Here is a 25,414-nt window from a genome sequence, read left to right as displayed (position 1 = left end):
TCCCCATTCACCAAGGCACTTCCCCATTCCCATTTTTGCCCCATAGTGCTCAATGGGAATGGGGAAGGAGCTAATTACGGTACCGCAAATTGCGGTACCGTAATTAGTACCAAGGTCCCTTTGCGGGCCCGTTCCTTAATGGCTGGTAAAACCAGCCGTTGAGGTCGGGTCCAGAAAAGGGACCTCACAATAAAACAGTAAGGGTTTACCGGTACCGGTGCCCTTACCGGTACCAGTAAACCCTTACCGCATTCTGTGTAATGCGGCCCATTGTCATGTAAAGTTATGTCATTAAATCACATCCTAATATACTCACTAGTGTCTGTTTAGAGTATAGTAATGGCATAGGGATGGAAATCTCTGAGCATCTCATGGACAAAGGAACGAGTCACTGCAGTGTCTACAAGAAATGAGAATGTCTTGCCTCCTATCATCACCTTGCCCCTTGGTTCCTCTTGGGGTTCTGGTGTTACAGATAGTACTGAACACATTAGGTCATCCTGTGGTCTATCCTATTGTGGGTGTAAATGCATCCCGTTACCTGTGAAAGGATTCCCTCCCACCACAGTCACACTCCTTAATTTGGGTTTTGCTATTTGTGTACCTCCCGTGTCCATTTGCCATTGTGATGCACCTGTCTGCTGCATTGGGATATATTGCATTTGTTGAGTGGGTGCCCCTTGCATTTTATTAGGTGTTTGCTGTTGCTGCCCCTGTAATGTTTGTGTCTGCATTGCTGCTTGTTGGACTTGCTGTGGTTGTCGTGCATATGCCTGATTCTATGTGTGATCTTGGGTATAATAACCTTCTGAATCTATATTATAGTGTGGAGCACATCCTGTCCCCCCTCTTGAAGATTGCCAATTATGTTGTTGCATGCCTCTTTTACTTTTACATATTCTAGCCACATGTAAATCCTCCCCTTGCTTGAGGGGTTTGAAATCCTCCTCATCCTCCTCCTTGAGGCCCATTTCCTCTGCCTCTTGGCATATAATTATACCCATTCTGATCTTGGGCATTGGTTATATTATTTTGCTGTGGGAACTGCATCATTTGTGCCATGCTTACCTCATTGCTTGTCAACACTGTTCCCTCTATGGTCAACCTTGATAATTTCTTCTGCACCAACTTGGCCTCTTGCTTTCTACCCTCAGCTTTCTTCTTGGGTTTCTCTTTAGCATTCCACAATAATGCGCAATTGCCATTTGTGTCTCTGGCCATGGTTTTGCTTCCATTCTCACCTGTTTCTTTAACTTCCTATGTAGTGGTTCTAGCAGCCACTGACATAAATTGTGATATAATAATGCTACTGTTTTATCCCATGGTTCGTGTGTCTCTGCACTCCATCTATCCAGAATATCCAGAATAAAAGCAATGGGGTCTTCATCCTCTCTCATTTTCCTAGTCATTATTGCTCCAATATCCAATGTATATGGATATTGTATTCTAAGCGCTCGCTCTCCATAGGTATGCCCTACAGTTATTAAATGGTGCTCCATCGTGCACTGTGTTTTGTCCATTTATTTTTGGATACCCTGCTCTCTTCCAAATGTCATCCGATATCTCCCCTAGGATAGCTGTTAATAGGCCTTTTATATTGCTTATAGCTAATGTCATTCCTGATGTCCTTTTCTCTAATTCCTTAATACATTTTTCCACACCGGAAGTCAAACTTGGCAGTGTGCATTTCAAATAATCCTTATCCATCTGGGACCATGGTACATATTGTGGTTGATCCCCTCCTTTCTCTTTTAGTGGGAACTGTGAAAACCCTGATACTTTGTCATACCTACACACACTACTTGTCTTGCAGACAGCATTATCATTGCCTGCTTGTTTTCTCCCTGGCAATGCCCTTAGTCTGCTCACATAGGGCAGGGACGCATCCCCTGTACTGTGCGATCGTACTTGTGGTTGTTCAGTATATGGTATTTGTTGCAGTGTTTTTCTAATAGGGTCCTCTACATCTAACAATTGCACCCCTTTATCTATGCTTGATTCTCTTTAAAGTCCATTTGCACCTTCTTCTTGTGTCTTCTTATTTTGTTTCATTTCTTTGTCTGATATTATTATGCCCCAACTTGTATGACTATTGTCCTCTTTCACAAGATCTAACCCACTTAAGGATATAGTTCTAGGATCATCTGGTCTGATGTCATCCAAGCTTCCTCCTGTTCCTCTAAAGTAGACTCCTTGTTCACCGTCTTGAGTTCTCTACCCTTCCTTATCCCTCATTTGTCTATATAGTTTCACCATTCTTGTTCCTATGGTCTCTGTATTTTCTTCTCTCCAAGTTGGCATATCAAATGATCGTCGCAACCCTCCATGGAACAGTTGTGACCCTCTCTCTTCTTCGGTTCACTCTTCTGTTCTATGGCTATCATGCTTCCATGACATCAATGTTCAAGCTCATCATCTTTAAATCCCCTACTTCTGTTCATTTCTTCATTCCTTCTCCTTATTTCCTTTAATACCCCTTCCTCTCGGTTTCTTTGTAGCCTACATGATTTCAATCATTGTGCTTCTATTTCTTCTAATTTCTCTTCTTCTAGCCTCTCCTCTTGTTTTGCCTTACATTTTCTTCGTGCTTCCCTTCAATTGCATTCCTTGTCTCTTTCTTGTTTGTATTGCAACTCTTCTTCCTTCTATTTTGCTTTCTTATTTTTCTCTTTCCTTTCCTCTCTTTCTCGAAGTCCACCAATGCCGTTGTCATCTAGTTTGAGCAATATTTGTCATCCCATCCATTTGTTCTGAACTATTGTCGTACCCTTAAATATATCTGTTATTCTTCATGTTTCTCTGCCTCTTTTTCTATCTCTATCTATTTGTTCTGTGTATTCTTTTTCTCATCACACTGTTTACTTTCATTGCGTGTCTGTATATATTTGCGTTCTCTACTTTTACTTTCTTCCTCTGTCTCTTCACTAGGATAGGCAGGGGGTTTGTATGGTGGATTAACATACTCTGCTGCTGCTTTCAGTTCCTTTAGAGCAAGGCTGTTCAACATACAGCCCGGGGGCCACAATGCAGCCCTCCAAGCCATTTGATGTGGTCCGCAAGGCTGAAGAGACGAACAAAGCAACCATAAAGCATCAAGCCAGCATGGGTTGCGATTTCCATTGGTTGTGAAACAGCCAATGGAAATACTGTTTCCATGCAAGGCATGTCATGGGAGAAATAAATACTTGCATGGTCACAGTATTTCCATTGGCTGTTTCTCAGTCAATGGAAACCACAGCACGTAATGTGTGTGGGTGGAGTGAAGGGCCTATAGCGCCACCTTCACACTTCTGCAGCAGCCTCCATGTGATCCAGCAGCTGAAGCCTGCATATGGTAAGTTTTGTTAATGTTTGTCGTGCGGACCCGGTTAATTTATTTATTTCTGCAATGTTTGTCGGTGCGGTACCCGACCAGCATTGCAGAAATAAATAAATTTACCGGGACATGGTAGAGGACTGTTACTGCCTCTGGTGACCCCTGAAAGGGGTCACCAGAGGCAGTTACAGGCCTCAGCCATGGCCCAGTTTATTTATTTATTTGGGTGAAGTTTGTCGGGTCGGTGGACCTGATTAATTAATTTATTTCTGCAATGTTGGTAGCCGACCAACATTGCAGAAATAAATAAATTAATGGGGTCCACGGACCCGACAGACATTGCCTTAATAAATAAATAAATTGGATTACAGGCCTCAGCCACTTTTCGCGTGTTAAATAGCAGCAGTAGCATTCACCACGTTGACCCCAGTCAGGTTACTTAGGGGGCATTATTTTTGCATGAGCAATTGTAAGAACATATGCCTTCAAATCACAAGGTGTCCAATGCCAGTTTTATGTATTGGGGGGTCACAGTCATAATTTTGCGATTGTTTGACGTCTTTATTCTGTGTCCTTCCAGCACATGTAATGCATCATTGGATTTTTACATGAGCTATTGCCGGTCTTCTCTGACATGTTCTCGGTTAAAGGTCTAACTGGGCTGTGAGTTGTGTTGAATCATGTATTTTCATGAGCCCCAATACTTGCGTCCTGGGGGGTAGAATGTCGAGTGTGGGCAAGGTCACTACGGGGGTGGGCTGTGGCTGGGCAGGTCGGTGCTTTGGGATTTACCTGCATCAATAGCAATAATGTGCATTTGTATACCTGCTGCTTCAGGGTAATTCGGATTATGACTTGCAGATGCCATCTGCGATGGTGTACTGGTTCTATTTGTTTCATTACATAATTCTCTTCTCTCTCTGGGCCTTGCTCCATCTCACCACATCCCACTACTAGCTCTACTGACCTGCTCCCTGCTGATCTTATGCCGCTTGTCAATCCTCCCATCTGTACTCTATTTCTCCATCCAGATCTTCCTACCCCACTCCCGCATCCTGGCTATCCCACACTCCCATACAATAGAATTGGAACCACCGCCTTCTCTAGACAAGAGAGTACGCTCCTCAAACTCCTTCACCCCCTGTTGCACACTCCCATCTGGTCTCTTGGTCCTCCTGCACCTGTGCCTACCTCACCCAAACACCTCTCATTGAAGACTGACTGCCTGTTCTGGGTTTTTATAGCCCCTCCCCTTCATGTCTAGAATGTTCTGTAAGCTCCCATTGGGTACTCGGGTCAGATGCCTCCCTTGGCCAATCGCTACCTGGTCTACCCCAAGCTGGTCTAATCTCCTGCCTTTGGTGATGGATTCTTCCAAGGGAAATTCATTAGGTCCTTCAGCAGTGATCACTTTGTAGCCTGCATTACCATCCAGACTACAACAAGACTATGCTTAACGGGGAGCATGGGACAGGGGTACTACTCTGCTGTCGCACCATCTGTGGGTTAGGTCTGGCATTGCCCCAATATATCGCCTACTCCACCACGAGAGGGGTTCCCGTGCACATCTGACCCTGTCACAAGACCCAGAGTGCCACATTTAATTCAAAAGTCTGTATATTCTGTGTCTTCATGTGCAGAGGTGGGTTATTTTAATGAGTTGAATTTGTAGTGTAGTAGACCTTGGCTGGACAGTGGTATCACAGTACTGTTGCCGTTTGTATGGTAATTTTTCAGCTCACGCCCCTCCTGAATATTATAACCCACCCTCGGCGCAGGTTACCCTATATACCGGTACCTGACCAACATTGCAGAAATAAATTACCCGGGACGTGACAGAGGAGCGGGATGTGGCGGAGGACTGTTATTGTCTCTCGTGCCCCCTTGAGGGGCCACCAGAGGCAGTTACAGGTCTTAGCCACGTCCCGGTTTATTTATTTATTTTTTATCTGGGCAATGTTTACTTTCCATATATTAACTGTATATATTAATTGTGCAATACTTCCCTTCTCCTACACCCCGTATGATTCCTCCGCTTGTGCAATATTGGACCTTCTGTTAAGTGAGGGGCTGCAAGGTAATTTTTTCCTCCCCTCTAATTAAGGTTATTGAAGGGGTATTGAAGGGTTACTTAACCCCCTTTTTCCTTTTTCCAACTTTGTGCCTGACCTCATTTGTGAGCTCGGGAGGTTGGACAGGGCATTCTACTTTGAGGATGACTTTTTGGGGACTTGAGGCAGGGTCCCCCTGCTGCCTCTCCATTGGATGAGGATACTGACATATTTAGTACCCCCACCACAAGAGATTCACTAGTGGCTATTACTGTACGCATTGTTGAGCCTCCGGGTGCTCACGGTTCCCACTTGTCACTTGATGATGATTCTTTAGCATCATCGGCCAAAGATGATGATAAACCAAGGCTGGAGGCCATGTTAGATCAGAAACTGAAACCCCTCTTTTCACCAGTGCTATAGAAGTGGTTTAAAGTGGTATTGATATATAGTTTGGCAAAGAAGCATTGTGAAAAAAAATTGCGCCTCCCCATTTATGCGAATCAACATATAATGACATTTTGTGTACTGGTTAATAGCCTTGCCTTTAATTTGCAGTACTGCAAAGCTGCCATGTTTTGGGCACACTGCACAGACAGCATCAATAAAGAAGTAATGAATGTGTATTACCGAGATAAACTGGCATATCTATCAGGCACACTGCACATGCTCAGGCAGCATCAATCATGCTTTGAACAGGACAATGCTGGCCTAAATTGGGAAAAGCCAGCATACACATGTTGCTATAGAGGCATATTTTGGGCACAACCAGCATGCCAATGTGTTACATCAGTGACAGTGCTGCCAACATGGTGGATACAGTGATCATTAAAATATGTTGTGTTCTGCAATGTTGTTGTCTGCTGTTGGTGACATCGAATGTTCATGTTCCCCTTTAGAACTGATTGTAAACTTATGGCTTTTTGGTCACTTTTCCTGCTGTAAAATGCACCATTTCAACCCCTTATTTGGAAAAACAATCTTGGGGTGGGACATCCCGCCAAACTCTCCCTAGATCCTTATAGCCCCCTCGCTACGCTCGGTCGCCCCCACTATTTGAGAAAAATATCAGCACATACACACTGGAACAAATCACAAGCAACTAACCTTTGATCACTGCCCCTGACACCCAAAGCTATCTTTGGGACTGCATGGCTATCACTGCTTATGATGCAATTGCGTCAAAGGTCATGCACTTTTGCTTTTTAATATACTGCTTTGGGTGAGGTTGTTGACTTTTGGCTCGCCGGCCCACCGGGTGACAAAAAATGTATGCTTTGGCCCCACATTCAAAAAGGTTGGACAAGCCTGCTTTAGAGGGTAAAATCCCCTCTTTCTGTTTTCTACGTCTTGTTTCTTGGGAGGGGAAAGAGGAGCGAAAGGCTTTACATCTTCCCCTTTATGCTGACTAAGCATCCATTCCATATACATTGGGTCTTCTTTTTCATTCTGGTACCATTTCCAAAGTTGTAGTACCGCCAATGTTTTCTCTAGCTTCTTTCTCTTATGCGTGGCATGTAAATATGTCATCAGATTTCATAATACCATATTTGACAACAAGCCTCCTGGAGGCCAGGGCATAAATGTATTATTCATCGTGCCCTTAAACCATTCAGAATCATACTGCATAATCTGGGCTGCATGTCTTGGTAGTGTTCTGCATAGGTATGTGAGAGGTTTTTCTTCCATTACAACAAGCCAATTCAGACTGTCAGTAGTTACTTGATTTGTTCTTTTACTTCCAAATTAATGAAATATATTGGGCCTCATTACACGGAAGGCGGTAGCCATGGCGCTATTAGCACCATGGCTACCCCCTTACCGCCGTCGGAGGCCGGGTTCCCGGAATAGGACTTACCGGCTTACTCTGACCTTTGCGGGACTGGTAAGTCCCCATTCCGGGAACCATTCCCCATTCCCATTTGAGCCCCCATAGGGCTCAATGGGAATGGGGAAGGAGCAAATAACGGTACCGCAGTTTGCGGTAGTGTTATTTGCACTGAAGTCACTCAGCGGATCCTGTCCTTAATGTATGTTCTGATCACAAGTTAAAGACGGGACCCGTTGAGGGACCTCGTAGTAGAACGGTGGGGATTACCGGCACCGGTGCCCTTACCGGTGCCGGTAATCCCCTGCCGCCTTCCGTATAATGAGGCCCATTGTTTCAATATATTTGAATAGGCAGCAAATAATCGCCACTTGTATTCCAGGAGATCAGGATACTTTCCCTACCTTTGTTTATTATTTTTTTTTAAAACAAAATGCTATTTGACACTTTGTTTTCATAACTCCTTCATTTACACTTTCCATTAATTATTTTATATCCTTCTTGCTTTTTCAGTATCTTCAAACTGCCTTTTTTACTTCTATTTTGGTTTTATCTAATTCTAGAATTTTGTTAGACGTCGATCCATTGTCAAAGTATGAGGAACATTTTTTATTTATTTGTGCTATTCTTTCTTTGTTTTTTGTTCATTTTTAAATACATTATCTTTTATACAATCATATATATATATATATATATATTATATTCTCCCTGACGTATGTCATTCTCCACTGCCTTCATGGATGTATTCTCCTCTCTTTCTATTACCCCCGCTGGCATTTTGACACACGCTCTTCTAACAGGCTATGCCTTTAGGAATCATTAATGCTTCAATATGGAACTACCGTCTCTCTTGAGCCTGTGAATTCAATGTATCCTTAGCTCTCTTCTTTTTATAATCCCAAAAATCCAATTACTCTTTATTTTGCTTTTATTTACAACATAACACAATTACATTATGTTTATGTTTTTACCAACCTTGATGCTCTACTTACGTTTGGCACTCAGCTCAAGTCCTGCGGCCTCAATCGACCAGTTTGCCTTTCGTCCATGGGGCAGCTGCGGGGACCGGACAGAAATTTCGTTAAAGGGGGACCTATCGACCATATGTTGATCACGTGATACTCTTGCGCACTGCTCACCACAGGAAACTCTGTGCTTGTCTGGCTTGTGACGGGAGTTATCGAGCGTCCAGGTATCTAGGTCTGGGCTCTAGGTCGATTAGACCTGAACCATCCGCACTGCTACGAAGTGTGCTCTAGCACCTTGAAACATCTGTGTGCTGGATGGAATTACCAATAAAACATCTCAGACCAAATAACCGGATGGACTCAATGGAGATGGTAAAATACTGCTTTAATCTCAAAAAGCTTAAAGCAGGGTGAATAAACACTCATCAAATCGATTTATGCAGGATAACAATGCCTTCTTGAATATATTGTGTTTATATAATGCTAGATGCTTCATCTATGACATCATCTTACGTGACAAGCTGCAAAACCTATCGAGGGGTGGGATTGGATTAGTGTAACATATCTATATATAGAAAATATGCGTGTTAGTCCCTCATTGGTGGTCTCTTGTCTTTGAGACACACCCTGACCTACTTCTATCCATGTGGTGTAATATACTCATCCTACCAGAGAATGTGGTGGTGGAATAATACTTTGCAACATTGTATGTAAAAGTGCAACATTGTATGTAAAAGTGCATGGCAGTGTTTTCTGATTAGTTGGCAAACCAAATCCAACCTTGGACATTCAACTCACTAGCAGCACATATGTAGAAATGAAACCCAGGTGCTTGGAGATATGTCAGCTGTCCCCTGGTTTTGCCAATTAGTCTACCCTCTCTCATGGTTGGGCCTTATGACAGGGTCTTCTGTTTGAAGGCTGACCTTGTCAGTCTGCATTGTCTTAGGACATTCGAGGGAACGTAGGCACACCATTATCTTAGCTTCAGACTTAATGAATAGCCGTTGTTTGCGAGCTCTTCATTTGTTATGAGACCATGAAATTGTCCATTTAATTCAATTATGGTGGGTGCAATTGCTCCTCTTGGTCTTGAGAGACTTGCACACTCTATCTCATACAAACTACATGCCCTTTTAATTATCCAATATTTGGAATCCGTAAATGTTCTTGTTCCTCCTAATCTTTGGGAAATATATCCTTGCACATAGTCTGCTCGTTAGACTCTTTTTGTGCATTTCCTTCATCTCTCAAAATAGCATCCTTGGTTCCAAGCCAATGTATTGCTCTATTTTGCAAGGCAAAACAACTTCTTCATCATCTTTCCACTTTAAGATACTGGGCTCGTATTTTGAGATAGCTGGGTTGATTGGCATAAGCCAGAATTCATCTTCTTCTACTGGTTATAATAAATGTTGAATATATACCCCTCATAAGCAGGCTTCTATGTTTTCTTTCTACATAGAGTTTCAGCATATTTACAGATATTGATCAGTGAGTCACTGCATTATATTCTGTGTTCATGAGCACTGTATCATGGAGTACATGTTTCTCTTAGTGCTTCAGTTACATCATCATTCTTAAGTATTTTCATATCTTTTCAGCATAGGTTCTTATATTTTCTTTATGAAATTCTTTTGCTGTCAACAGACTTTGGTTTTAATGCACATCCATTCTGTTCATGGCTGCATTTCGACAGCCTGGCATAGTACATAATTCTTGGTAACTTTCCTCCACTATGTCAGCTTGCGGGTACACTCTGAAGGTTTGTCTGAGTGCACACCGTCTCTCATGTGCTTGACGGTGCGGGATCATTGCAAGGATTCAGGCATGTTTTCCCCATCATGGCTCTTCATCTGTCATCCCAATATGATGGTGGCAAGGGGCGGAGACAAGGGAGAAGACAGGTAACTCATCCTCTACAGGAACGATTGTCCTTGTCCCCAAAGAGGGAGCTTCTCCCAGTGAGGTCCCACTTGCCTTGACCCCCAGGGAGGGTGTTGCGGAGCAGGCTCACCTTCCTAGCCTCACAGGAGAGGGCTCTCCCTTAGGGAGAAGGGACGAATTCTCTGAATTCATCACAGGTACTCCACTCTTCTATGAAGTCTTCCTGGAACCAAAACACCAAATGCATCCTTATGATACTCTCCTGTTCTTGTTCTGATTTTTCTTCAAAAGGAAAGAATAATTGTGGGATACTTGATGCTTCTGATCCTGGTCTGTTGACAATGCCCTGTTATCCAGGATTAGGGAGGGATTCTCAGAGGTTCTTCTTGGCTCTAAGGTTCCACATGGGGCTTTTCTATAGTCCACATCCTCCTAAATCCATAGGTGACTCTACTAGATCCATTCCAGGTTTTATCCTGATGAAATGGTAGTTTACGGGAGTCATTGTTTTTGGATTCTGAGCTTTCCAACCTGGGTTTGGTGACTTAGTCTGGGGATAGCTTGCGGTCCAAAGTATGGTATCGCCAGGTGTATGTGGAAATGGCTGTGAGGTCACTACATCACAGAATCCAAAACAAAGGCTTACTGAACTCCAGGCTTAATATGAACTGTGTATTTAAGGCACCCTTAACTCTCAAAACATACTTGTACAAAACAGCATTCCCCAAGGAGAAGGAAGCTTAATAGCCAATAACTGTATGATTCAATGTGATATTTATATAGAAGTATGTTTGTTAGCTTTTAAGTGACATTCCTTTATTAGCTGCATGATTTAAAAAATAAATCTCTCTAAAGAATAAGGAGAAAAATAAATTTAACATAATTAAGTACATTTTCACAAATATATGTAGAATATTATTATAACACGTTTTTGTTACAAATGTCAGCACAAATACACCCGTCAAAGTCTTATGTACAAAACAGAATTCCACCACCCAATATGCTATTAATAATAGGTGCAAAACCTACAATTAATACACAACTACATTGCCAAGTGCCCAAGTCTTATTTCTATATACCTGTATCCTCCTAATCCAAACAAGTGAAATGTGACAGATTTGTTCATACATTTAAGATGCCCTAGCTGAAAGGTTTTTGTTAACTGGGGAATACATCCTAAACAGTCACCTTAGTTCTAGTACATGGCTATTGAGTGTTGACTTCTTCAAAGTGGCAACTACGTTTCAACTACTGGCCTGTACATGTCTTTGTCAAAGCCTTACTCAGGGCTCCTTCACTTATAGTGGTGAAACCTTAGAAACACCAAACCACTTCTATATGCATTTCTCTTCAAAGCAGCATTATTTTGCACCTTAAGAAATGTAAATATAAATAGAATACTACTTAACCTTCTCTTCATGGGGCAATAATAATGTCAACTGTGCAACTTGCATTTAAGACTGTACACATGCTTAAACATGCAGGCACGGTAGGCAATACTACTCTTATTTGTAATTTACTAAAGTATATTTTCAATGAGACGAAAAGTCTTAATTCTCGTTCATCAGAGTAGCAGAACAACTAAGCCACCAAACATCAATAGGTACATATCATAGGCAACTATGACCAAAAGACATAAATCTATCTTCAAACAAGATCTTTGTACTTCAAGAAATCAAAATCATGTATTTGGTTAATGTCTCCATTGTACTGGCCTCTTCAACATTATGTGTTAGAGACTACCACCTGAGGAAGGTACCTACAGTCAGGGTCGGACTCTGACAAGAAATAGGCCCGGTCACCCACAAAAAAGTGGCCCACCCCTCGCCTCAGAAAAGTGACCCACCCCTCGCCTCACGACCCTTGCCTCTAATGACATCACCGGAAGTGAAGTTATTTGACCCCCATCCCAAATTCACATCCCTGGAAGTGATGAAACACAACCTTTCACCCCCTGACAAAATAGAAGTGGCATCAAATAGCATTGTTCCAAAGTACACTAAATTACTGTGAATCCAAGCAGACGTCCAAGGTCAAATGATAATATGTTATGGAATGGCACTTACGCTTAAACTCTTTTTTACAGAGCAAATATGCATACAATATCACCCAACCTGTGCTGGTACTCATTTATCGACCTAAGAAAGATGAAAGGCTTTTGAAAAAAAAAAGTGACATTTTTGTTGTTGAAAAAAACAATATTTTTTTCTTCCAAACCGGCCCAGGCATAGCCAGAAACCGGCCCCGACTCCCCAAGGACCATTTTGGCCCTGCCACGGGCCAAAATGCGACCCTGCCTACAGTTGCTGGTGTTTAAGAGGATATGAGTATTACTTACACACATCGGTTTCAATGAATGTGAGAAGGCATGCTATCTGTTTCATGTTGACAATGTACATTTTTCAATTCAATGGCAAATGATAATAGCAGTAGTCTTAGAGGATCAGAGGGAAAAGAGTATTCACTTCTAAATGGTGCTATATTGTTCAGTTAAGTGAAGCAATGTTCACGTCAACAATATTCCTAATTTTAAAATGTTGTGGAAATAATTCTCGGGCTAAAAATGTTTTCCTCCCTGTGTGCTGAATCCAGACAGTTTCTGCACAGGTCCATGCAGCACGATTGAACATCTTGTTCTACCCTTCATATAAGTGCTCACATACGCGTGCGCCATAACATAATGGCATTAATATGTGTTTACCTTGCCATTTTGGATAAATGTTACTCTTTTTAATCACATTGAACACGTGTTGTCATACATAATAATAACATAATGTTGATACTTGTTGTCGTGGAAAGCACCATATTTAAGTTGACAATGTATTTAACTAATTTGCACATTATGACAACAATCGTTACCTACTAGGACGTATCTACAAGGAATGGCCTGTAATTATCTAATCTATAGAGTCACCTGTAGTTCATTATATTAAAATATACCTACTGCTTAATTCATATATGCAATAACAGAGACCACTTCTCCCCATCATCCAGCCTAGCTTTGCATGCACCAAACGATAATGCATCTAATGGTTCTGCTTTTTTCAGTCTTAGATCAATTGAGTTACCCTTTTCGTCCGGGGGAACAACTTAATAAACAACCCAATATAGATCATCTTCTTTACGATTTTGTCCGCCATAATGCCTGACTAATGGGGCTGATGTTGTTCTTACATGGATTTTGGAGCGATGTTCCATCATTCTAGTATTTTCTGTTCTCATCGTCATTCCCAAACATGCTTACTCACAGGGGCAAATGACGATGCAAATGACATTCTTACTCTGAGAACTGTTAATATTTGGGATTTCCTATGTGACCTCATTATGGGATATTGTGTCTTTTTTTCCACCAATGTTCAGACGCTGCATCCATCGCATGGGAGGTGTCCACTAAAGGGTAGTTGTGCACCCGATACAGTGAGAGCGCATGTATTGCTTTCCTTACTGATAGATGAATGCAGTAGTTGGCCTCTCACATGTTGACCTTTCTTGAATGCAAATAGATTTAGTCGTAGCTTATCTTAGGGGCGACATAAAAGGCCATTGTCGATTGACCAATGTATTCGATGGTTATAGAATGTTTAGAAAAAGTCTGTACATATAACAACTTATCACTATTATTCTTAGGTTCTTTTTTGCCTGGAAGTTAATCTCGATCACTAACATACATGTGCCATATTCTCTGAGGAAGGCTCAATTACTTGATAAATAAAAAATAAATATAAATAACTAAAGAGACCAGTTAAACCCAGAGCTTGCTTCTATGTATGAAGTAAAACTCTGATTAAAGATTTATATATGCAAAGCGGAAAGAGATGTCATAACCATGGGCATATTTATCTATCAGGAGTTATACATGTGATGCCTATGTCGATGTGTTCAGGCCCTCCCTGAAGCCACATTGGTTATCAGGAAGGATCCACTGTTTTATAAGACAATTATCTAGTCTGTTAGATCAAATTATGTCAATCAGCTTTGAAGAGGAGTCCAAAAGCTATGTTTGATTGTAAAATTGGGAAAGTGTCCTGTCCCTCTTTTTAAAGCTTGGGGCAATAATGGACAGCCAATAATTATCAGGGTACTGGCCACTGCGGAGAACAGAATTAAAGACTATAACAAAGGTGTCCAAAGCTCAGGTTCAAATTGAAAAAGGTCCTATTGAACTTGATCAAGGTCCAAGTAGCGTGCATGACTTGGGCACAAAACAGTTTCTTGTAATGATAAACTGGTATTAACACAATGATTCAGAATTCCTCTCACGGATTTTATAGCAGCTGCAGTGGATGAGTCATCGACACCAATATCAAAAGTATGTCCACTTGTCAGGGAGTTGAGATTGCAAAATGTTTCAACATATTGAATCCAAAATGGTCTCTCTATATGCTGGTGATGAAGCTCCTCACATTAGGAGCATTGGTATCAGCATTCTCCCTGACTGATATCCCTCATTACACTATGTACTCAGGTTTGACTGTGGATTGGCCTAAATGTGAAATGTTCTGACTGAATGCCAGACCCCTGCCACCTAGAGCCACGGTTGGACTTCAGTGGATGTCTAGTTCTGTGCAATATATGGGTATAACAGTATTTATAGAATATTCCACTGTGTACCTAGATAATCTGGATGTATACCTTGGGATCCTTCTGTCAAAGCTGATCAGGTGGATCACCATACTATCTCACTGATGGTCACAGTAGCTTTGCTCAAAATGGTCATTCTAACTAAGTAATAATGTCACTTCTTAAATAATCCTATACTGCTTGGGTGCTCTTTTTTTGCGAAGCTAAATTTGTTGATTACACTTTTTTTTTTGTTTAACTGATTAATATGACTAAGCCTTATGCAAAAGCAGGAACTATAAATTCATGATATTCACCGATATTACCTGGTCGCACAAATGATTTTCATTTCTTACTGGAGTGGTTCAACACAACCTGTTTTGAGTGCTAAACCTGATCAAAAAAGCTGCTGTTAAAATAAATCTGTCTGGAATGCTATGCGTACAATCTGTAATTAAACATCCACTCGCTCACCTGAAGGCAACTCTCTTCGTATGGTAGTATATTTGGGTCGGGTATATTGGATTCCTCTCCTACTCTCAATGGCGCTATTTGCGTCTCATGGGAATCTTCAGGACTCTGCATGTTGAAGGACTTCTTTCCAAATGGGAGATTTCTCCTATTGGAGGAAGTTCACAGGCTTTTTTTGTGAGGGTGCCTTGGCTACTTTGAAATATTTGTGATTTAAATCACCCTCTGCACTAAGTAGCCTTCCTTGCCACGTGAACTCAAATGCCATCCCTGCATGGAATTCATACTCTGTCTGACACTTTATTTAATCTTTCTACAGTATGATTCAAATGAATATGTTGCCTGAGAATAAGTGGGCTGAGGAACTTGAAACTGACATTCGAGGTGACATGTTGCGTCACACATGCACGTTCGCCAAAAAGGAGTGTCCTGTAATAACAAATGTGTTTAATACCCTTTAATTTACTACACAGTCGACATTATACTCCTGTCAAACTACAAAATTGTAATGCAGATACAGATGGAAGATGCAGTAGATGCACTGCTCCGCAAGCAGGCTATCTTCATATGATTTGGTCTTATCCCAAATTTATGAACTATTGGTCAGCTGTATTGCAGGGACTTTCCTTAATGATAGATATATGACTGCGCCTTTGGACACTATTTGGATATTGTTTGTCAATTATCTTAAAATGTCTAATATTAAACATAGATTCCTCGACCTGAGCTTCTTGCCGGCTAAAAGGACAGTATTTCAATATTTCAACGCTGGAAACAACATAAGCCTTTTGATGCGAGAACTGACCTTGGCCAAGAATAAAGAAGATGTGTGCATTTTTCGGTTATCGATATCATCAACCCAAAGATCTACAAATGCCTTTTTGTGCATATTTACTGACTTTATTATTCCATCTGTATCCTTCTACTGGTAGATCCTAATAAGGACGTCATTTGGGGGTCACCAGTGGCTGTGAGGTCTATTTTGCTACCCTGCCAAAAAAAAAAATATATATATATATATCAGTGAAAAAACTTTGCTAAAGGGACGTTATGGTTAAGTTGCGCTACTAAAAACCTATGAAATTCAGTGAAAAAAACGTTGTTAAAGGGACGTTATGGTTCCAAGTAAAACCGCAAAAACCCTTGAAATTCTCCAGTTATGGTAAGCTAAGCAACCATAGCTCGCGCCACCACCGTGCACTGCTAAGCCTAACACCCAGGACATCAAAGATGACATCAAAAATGTAACCCATATATGTAACACACTAACCATTCATTTAAATACAATGTTCTAAAATGGATATACCAAAAAAAGATAAATTGGCTTCCAACAAAATTACCTCACAGACACTCCACAACTAAGAGCAAGACCAGACCTACAGAATACTCAGAACATATCTTACCTGAACTAGTAAGTGTACTTCACTTTACTCATATATGTATAAACATTCTGTATTAGATTAAAAAAAATATATTATCTTTTTGTTTCTCACAGAAATGTCTAGTACTCTGGAATGGCTAGAGGAGCATTTCCCACATGAGGAAATGTCAGAAGATAGTGACACTAATGGTACACACTTAACAATATAAACGATTTAATTATTATTATTTTATATACATTTAACATATATATATTTTTTTTGTACAGAGCATAGCAAAATAGAAAATACCTCTGAAGAAACTGTTACGGATAACACTCTTGACAGCATAAAAGAAAAAATGGATATATTGTTGACCAATTTTAATAATTTGAAAACTTTTGGTGAGGATTATTTTAAAACAAAACCTCATACCATTGCCCCACATGTACTTGCCCACCCTCACCATATCCCAGTCAATTATCCCCAAACCCTCTCCATAACCCAAAACGTTTTGATGAAACTTCCATCCCTTCTTCACCTGATACCAATCATGTTGAAACCCCTAATTCTCCTGTTTTTGTTTCCGTTTCTGCCTCACCTTCTCTGTCATGAATTGTTAATATATGTTAAATAAAGTTAATTTTTTATATTGTGTTGTAATTAGTTTCAGTTTAAAAAAAAAACAATGTAGGTGTCCGCGGACAGCGCGGTTGTTCTGAACTGTTCGTAAACAAATGAAAATGGAGGTGTCCTGAAGAACACTATACCTGTCCGTACTGTTCGTTAGCAAGTTGAAAATGTTCTAGAACACACGCGGTGTCCTGAAATGTTCGTAAAGAAACGAAAATGGAAGTGTCCTGAAGAACACTATACCTGTCCATAGTGTTCGCTAGCAAGTTAAAACTGTTTTAAGAACACACGCGTTGTTCTGAAATGTTCATAAATAAACGAAAATGGAGGTGTCCTGAAGAACACTATTCCTGTCTGTACTGTTCACTAGCAAGTTGAAACTGTTCTAGAACACACGCGATGTCCTGAAATGTTTGTAAATAAATAAAATGCCGGTGTCCTGAAGAACACTATACCTGTCCGTATTGTTCGCTAGCAAGTTGAAACTGTTCTAAGAACACAAGTGGTGTCCTGAAATGTTCGTAAATAAACGAAAATGGAGGTGTCCTGAAGAACACTATACCTGTCCATAATGTTCGCTACCAAGTTGAAACTGTTTTAAGAACACACGCGTTGTTCTGAAATGTTCATAAATAAACGAAAATGGAGGTGTCCTGAAGAACACTATTCCTGTCTGTACTGTTCACTAGCAAGTTGAAACTGTTCTAGAACACACGCGATGTCCTGAAATGTTTGTAAATAAATAAAATGCGGGTGTCCTGAAGAACACTATACCTGTCCGTATTGTTCGCTAGCAAGTTGAAACTGTTCTAAGAACACAAGTGGTGTCCTGAAATGTTCGTAAATAAACGAAAATGGAGGTGTCCTGAAGAACACTATACCTGTCCATAATGTTCGCTACCAAGTTGAAACTGTTCAAAGAACACAAGCGGTGTCCTGAAATGTTCGTAAATAAACGAAAATGGAGGTGTCCTGACGAACAGTATACCTGTCTGTACTGTTCGCTAGCAAGTTGAAACTGTTCTAAGAACACATGCAGTGTTCTGAAATGTTTGTAAATAAACGAAAATGGAGGTGTCCTGAGGATGCTATGCCTGTCTGTACTGTTCACTAGCAAGTTGAAACTGTTCTAGAACACACGCGATGTCCTGAAATGTTCATAAATAAATAAAATGCGGGTGTCCTGAAGAACACTATACCCTTCCGTATTGTTCGCTAGCAAGTTGAAACTGTTCTAAGAACACAAGTGGTGTCCTGAAATGTTCGTAAATAAACGAAAATGGAGGTGTCCTGAAGAACACTATACCTGTCCATAATGTTCGCTACCAAGTTGAAACTGTTCGAAGAACACAAGCAGTGTCCTGAAATGTTCGTAAATAAACGAAAATGGAGGTGTCCCGAAGAACAGTATACCTGTCTGTACTGTTCGCTAGCAAGTTGAAACTGTTCTAAGAACACATGCAGTGTTCTGAAATGTTCATAAATAAACGAAAATGGAGGTGTCCTGAGGACGCTATGTCTGTCCGTACTGTTCGCAAGGAAGTTAAACTGGTCTATAAACAAACGGTTGTCCGTAACTGTTTGTTTGACGTGTGACACACTTTTAATTACTTCAGGACCCGAACGGTGTCCGTAGAACATCAAAGCACATGCACAAACCAATGTCTGTGCATTTGGTGTCCTGCGGACAGCCACTTACTTCGCGAACATGTTCGCGAAGCAATCATGTGACCGCGCCCATGCTGATCGCGTGTTCTGAATGCGGACACTGTTCGTGTCCCCGAACAATTTAAAAGTACATTTTCAAGTAATCCAAAATATTTGTCAATAAAAACTCACTATAGCACAAGTCCCACATACTAATCCTGAGTTTCTACATACTTTTTGAAAGTTTTTGAACCTTTTTTTGTGTTCGATCTGTCCACAGACAGCGCGCATGTCTGCGAACCGAGTACGAGCACCCCTATAAAAGACCACGCCCTAGAGCTTATTCTCATTGTGTTTCTGGCTATTCTTCAGAGCACAGCTATTTTTCCTGCAACTTGCAGATTACACCATCATCGAGATGGCATCCATGGCTGCACTACTGCCACCTGGTGCTGCACCTGCTTCAGCACCACCCTCACCCCCTCCACCACCACCACCTCCCCAAGGGCCTGAAGAGAGGAACAGGAGTGAGGATGCAGAGGAGGAAGAAGAGGATGATGAGATGATGAGAATGAGGTAGTAGAAATCCCTACTACCCGCACTCGGTGTGAATCTTGGGTGTGGCGGTTATTTACCATTCATGGGGAGTCACCCTCAATGAGTGCAAAATGGTACTCAGTCGCGGGAGGCATGGTTTGTACAGCTTTGGGACCACTACCATGAAGCGACACCTAGGGCCATTTCACTCTGGGGCCATTTGCAAGGTTGTACCTTGCAAGGAGCATAGTAGGTTGATTTCCTTTACTTCATCCTCCGTTTCTGATCCTGTCACCACAAGGACCACCTCTGTGGGACAGCGTCTTCCTCAAGCTGCCTCACAGGCCATACATAATGCTGATGACCCTTACCTTTTTGAGGGTCACAGTTGTGTGTATGTACTGTGACACAGTACTCTGCAGGGGGGAGCGACTTCGTAGTGCTTTTGAGACTATCATCTCAGAGCATGAGAAGGCCTGCTCACTACCCAAATAAAACCCACTCTACATCTTCCTCTCTCAGCTCGCCCTTTCTTATCCCTGTGGTTGATGTCTCCCCCCGTTACCCTCCTTTCCCCTCCTCTCCTAGTGTGTCGTGTATAAAAAACAAAAAATATATAAAATAACAAAAATCAAAAAAAATAAGACTCTTATCAGAGCCGCCTTTCACAGTTAAAAAATAGAAGTGAAAATAAATGAAGCAGGGCCCTTTGTATCTTTTAGAAGTCTGGGGACATCTAATATTCGGGGTGCTACCCTATCAAAACCATTGCAATTTTCTCTGGGAGGAAGTGGTGGCTCTGAAAAGAGCCTTTGGGAGGTGTTTGTGTTTCATAAATTATAAATACTCAACACTTACTTCAAAATGGATGCTGTCATTCTAGAAAAGGTCGCAATGCATTTTGTATGTTTCTTTGAAAAATCTGATTGCCAGCATGAGTTAGATGTACTCCATCTCTGCAAAAAATGTATGTACTACGAAATAAACTGCCTTATTAACATTGCGCCTTGCTTTCTCCATTTGTGGACCAAATGAAGAAGAACGAAGCCACATTTGTCTCTGAGCAATCCGTGAAAAAATTACTTGAGAATTTGGAAACATGTCCATGACCTTCCCAAGTCCTTCTTTCATTGCAAATTGCAAAGAAATTCCAGACACATGTCCTAAACTGTTCCCTCCACAATTAATTATAATTATATCTGGATGTTGCTCTGTCTCCAAAGTAGCACAGAGAGGTAACAAGTCCAACCACTTCATTCCACGTACTCCATGCTAGTGTACTCCCACATGTGGGAATCCAAGATCTACAGCTACTCCACAGTTGTCTGCTTGCACCTTCAACCAATGTATCCACGAGCCTCCCAAAATCCAAACAATCTGTTTTCTGAAACACAGAGCCATAGTTATCTGTTCTTCTCTCATCAGAAAGAGTATCTGAGAAACTCTCTCCTGGCACAACACACCCACTAAACTTTCCTGACCAATCCCTTTCAGTGCTCATTCTCATTTGCATGACTTCTGAACCCAAAAATCCCCGGATGTAACACCCGATGTCCGCGAACTACTGCCATGTCCGCAAACATATCGTAACATGAACAGCCCTTCCACCATTTCCAGTTCACTCTCTGTCCCATTCCCTCATTGGATGTAGCTAGAAAGTCACATGACCATCCACCAATCACATTCAAGACCTCTACATCTAACTACATCATCATAAATCAGCACTGCAAATGTACTGTGACTATCTCTGAGTACAAGTGTCATATCATTGGCAAGCACCATCTACAAGAAATACTGTACAAGTCTCCAAGAATTCTACTTGCAGCTCCATGCATATCCATATGCAGGAACACAAACTACAGGTATGCATATTTTCTATACAGTACATAAACACATTTTCTAACTGACTTTTAGCTTGTATAATCTGTAAAATGAATCTACTGTATTTTTTTCAATATCCTAAAATCAACTATCACTTAAAACCTTTATACTATTTACTTTCTTTATACACACACACTCAAATCATGTTAAACTAACATTTTTTAAATTAAATATATAGACTACATATATTCCAACAAAATTGCATGCAAGCACAATCTATGTTTAAATCTTTAAAAAAATACTTATACAATTTCATATTTTTTTGTTTTTATTTATTTACTTACTTAATTACTTTAATTTAGACATGACATTGAGGTGCTATTACCTAGAACAGCTTACTTATAGAAATAGTAGTATTCACTGGTATATTATAAATTTCACAAGACATAGTAAAGAAATTTTTTTTTGCTACAGTTAGTCATTCAATACAATTTGTTCATTAAGAACATATCATATGTACTGAACTGATGCAATGTATCTTATGTAAATAAATTAGTTTAATGGTTTTAAAGAAGGCACTGAGGATTTCAATTAAAAAAATCAATATCTAAATTAAAAACAGCGCTATATACAAACAAAGTTACTAATTTGAAGCTTTTACAATTGCAGTGAAGACCAGTCTACTGAAAAGAAGCAGCGGAATTCGAAGAACAAAGAAGAACTAAGAAGTTACCTGTTAATTTAAGAAAAAAAGTAAGTAGAATATCAACATAATATTTGTATTATTAATCAAACATACTATAACATTAATAAAAGCTATTTTGGTGCCTAAAAATAGAGATTGTGTACCATTTTGTTCAAAAATCTCCATGTCTTAAACAACGATTTACAGCCAGAATGGCCCACAAATTCCTATTTTTGGACACACAAATTCCCCAACTGAACCGCTACAATTTTCATTTTATAGAACAAACAACTGTTTTAATTGTATACATTAGATTTACTATTTGTACTTTTCCACACCGGTAGCTTACTTTTTTTTTGTCATCTGAACCCCAGTTTAGTAACACATAAATTCAAGAATACCTATCCCTACTAGTTGTAGTTCCCAATGCACAATCACACACCATTACATACATCTTTATAATCTTACTCAAACACTCATGCACACAGCACACATACATTCCAGAACACCCCAACCCATATCTTCTTTATTTTTTTCAACAGACCCTAAAGAATGCTTACCAAAAGTCAAGTCCGTAGAAAGCAACGCAAAAGTAGAGCAAATGAAAATAAAAGTGTCCAACATAAGCATCCATCTCTAGCAGAATGTGTAAAAAAAGTTGAAACAAAACAGCTAATACAGTCATTTAGTGAAACACAAGAAGTTTCAAGTACAAAAACTTTGCCTCCTCTATCAAAATGTAAAACAAACCAAAAAACAATTAACAGAAAATCAGCTATCACTACAGATAAAACTACTTCTTCAAATTTTAATATAGCGCAAAGTAACCATACCAAGAAAAGTATTTTAGCCAAAATGTACCGTCACAAAGTCCTTCAAAATATTATAAAAACAGGAGAGAAATCAGGTTCAATGCTTAAAACCTATCGTAGGAAATTAATCTTAGAAGCGTTGATGGACAGTGCAATTCTTCTGAAAAGAAAGTTATTTATTTTACTGTTAAACAAAATGCAACCACTAACAAATCTAATAACTAAATTACAAAAAAGACTTCTCAATAAGCGAAATATCAACAGAAAGAACTTCTTAAGTATCTGCGGAGGTGAATGGAATCACACTACGAGCACAGAACCATATTTTAATGAAGAAGCGTACAAACAAAAGCAAACAAATACAATTGCCATACATAGCAGTGGTCGAGGTTATGAAAAAGTGAATAATACCATAATGGAACAAGAAGTACTCCTTACAAAAATATGCCCTGAAAACTTAGAGTTTACCCCTCCATTCAACTGAATCAGAACGTCTAGTGTACAAATGGCCATGCACGTCAATGTGTAACATTCCCAAACAATGTTTCAAATCTTTACGCCAATTCCTCAATAAATATGTAAAAAGCAAAGACAAAATCAAAATTAAATTACTGCAAAATTTGGATACCTGTCCAGTGCGCAAGTACACAGGACTACAAGGACATTCATTGGCCTGCATTACAGGACCTACTTGTAAAACCACTTTCCATGATATCAAAAGGATATCAACACATCATTCAACTATAAGAAATGTAGTCTATAAACTGTACTATGCTAAAAGTCCTGCTTTAGCACTAACAAAGTTAAATAACATCCTTCTACATGGTACAGAAAAAGACATACTTGAAGAAATTCACTATATCCAGAAAGAATATTTTGGAAGTGAAAGCCATTTACAGAATGAAATAGCTTTAAACCAATTAAGCAACAATTATACACATGGCAACTTTTTGCTAAACACATATAAAAAAGAAATACTAACATTTAAAAGTAAATCAGCTGAAGTACCAAACCACATACAAAATAGAAGACAATGAAGATTCTAAATGGTTTGAATTAGCTCTCTACCTTGTAGCAGAAAACAAATACGAAATAACTGAGCCCTTAATACTTTGCAGTTATTGCACTACAAAACTTGACAACAACCAAACTCCTTCACGTGCTATCATAAATAATTTGGAATTATACCCAGTTCCAAAACCCCTACAACAACTTAATTTATATGAGAGCATCATAATTCAAACAGTACACCCATTTCAAGCAATAATACGCCTTCAACCAAAAACAGCAAAATTACCTCCTTCTGAATTGGTAAAAGGCATTCATGGAAAAGTTGTTTATTTACCATTAGATCTAAAAGAAAATGTGCATACTCTAGGAGTGCAACGTCTAATGCAGCAATCTTTAATTATCTTAGTAAATGGAGTACCTACAAAAGATTTAAAAAAATGGCAACAGCTGGTAGATTTATATAAAGTTAGACAAGCCTTCCAATATCTTAAAGAGAATAATGAATATTACAAAGAAATTAATATTGAAGAAAACTTGAAAGATACAACTGAAATAATTCAAGAAACACAAGAAGCTGGTCAATTTGAGCTACTAGATCCTGCTACAATATCAAATACTTTAGACCATTATACAATTCATCCTTTGCACTGTAATGACACCGTAGAAGATGCACTGGAAACTTACCAAATGCGTCAAACAAAAGGATCGCCAATCAGCATATGGGAAAAAAGTATAGAAGCACATTCTTTTCCTCTACTCTTTCCTACTGGCAAAGGAGGAAGGTATGATGATAGACCTATTCAAATATCAGCTTCAGAATACCGCTCATTACGGATGTATTCTGAAGATCCCAGATTTAGACAAAATGTGGAATACATATTCCACCTACTCTTTGAAAGTGAACTAGCAACTTTATGTTACGGAGTTGCACAAATATTAAAATCAGGATCACACTTTCAAAATATGACAGCTACACAATTATTAGAAAAAGTGCAACAAAAGGATGAGGTTTTACAATCAAATATTATAAATCTATTAGCAAATATGCGTGGTACTAAAGAGTACTGGATTCGACGTCATGGAGATGTACGTTGTATGATCAGAAACCTTGGCCCACCCACTTGGTTTGTTACATTAATTTGTGCAGAATATGCATGGGAAGATTTACATGATTTCCTACGCATATCAAATAAAAACAAAACAAACATAGATATACTAACACCTGGAGAACTTGTTCTTTGGATCCTGTTAATGTTTCAAGATATTTTCACCATTGATTCATTGCTATGCTACATTTTATTTGTAATAAAACTGTTCCTCCCCTTGGAGAAGTGCAACACTTCTTTTAGAGAAAAGAATACCAAGCCAGAGGAGCACCACATATCCACATGCTTTTATGGATTAAAGATGCTCCTAAATTTGGTCAAGACAGTGATGCCAATGTTTTACAGTTTATTGAAAAATATGTCACTTGTGAAATTCCATCAGAAGCCACAAATAGTGATCTTCATGCACAAATTTTACAATTTCAAAGACACAAATGTGGAAAATATTGTCGTCGCAAATACAAAACAAAGGGAAATACTACACCAAATGCCGATTTGCTTTCCCTAGACCAGTTACAAATGCAGGTCAAGTGAACAACCCATGTCTTCAGTTAGACATAGTGTTAAAGGTAAGTCACCTAAAAATACATATTACATAAAAAGAAAAGAAGAAGAAAAATATATCAATGATTATAATGCAATCATTGCCCACTTATGGAATGCAAACATAGATGTGCAGTACATTGCAGACAATTCTACTGCAGTTGCACGATATGTCACAGC

The sequence above is a fragment of the Ambystoma mexicanum genome, chromosome 12, assembly GCF_040938575.1.
Source record: "Ambystoma mexicanum isolate Mex_15411 chromosome 12, UKY_AmexF1_1, whole genome shotgun sequence".
Taxonomy (NCBI): Eukaryota; Metazoa; Chordata; class Amphibia; order Caudata; family Ambystomatidae; genus Ambystoma; species Ambystoma mexicanum.
The sequence above is the reverse complement of the archived record's forward strand: the minus strand, read 5'-3'. Positions refer to the sequence as shown.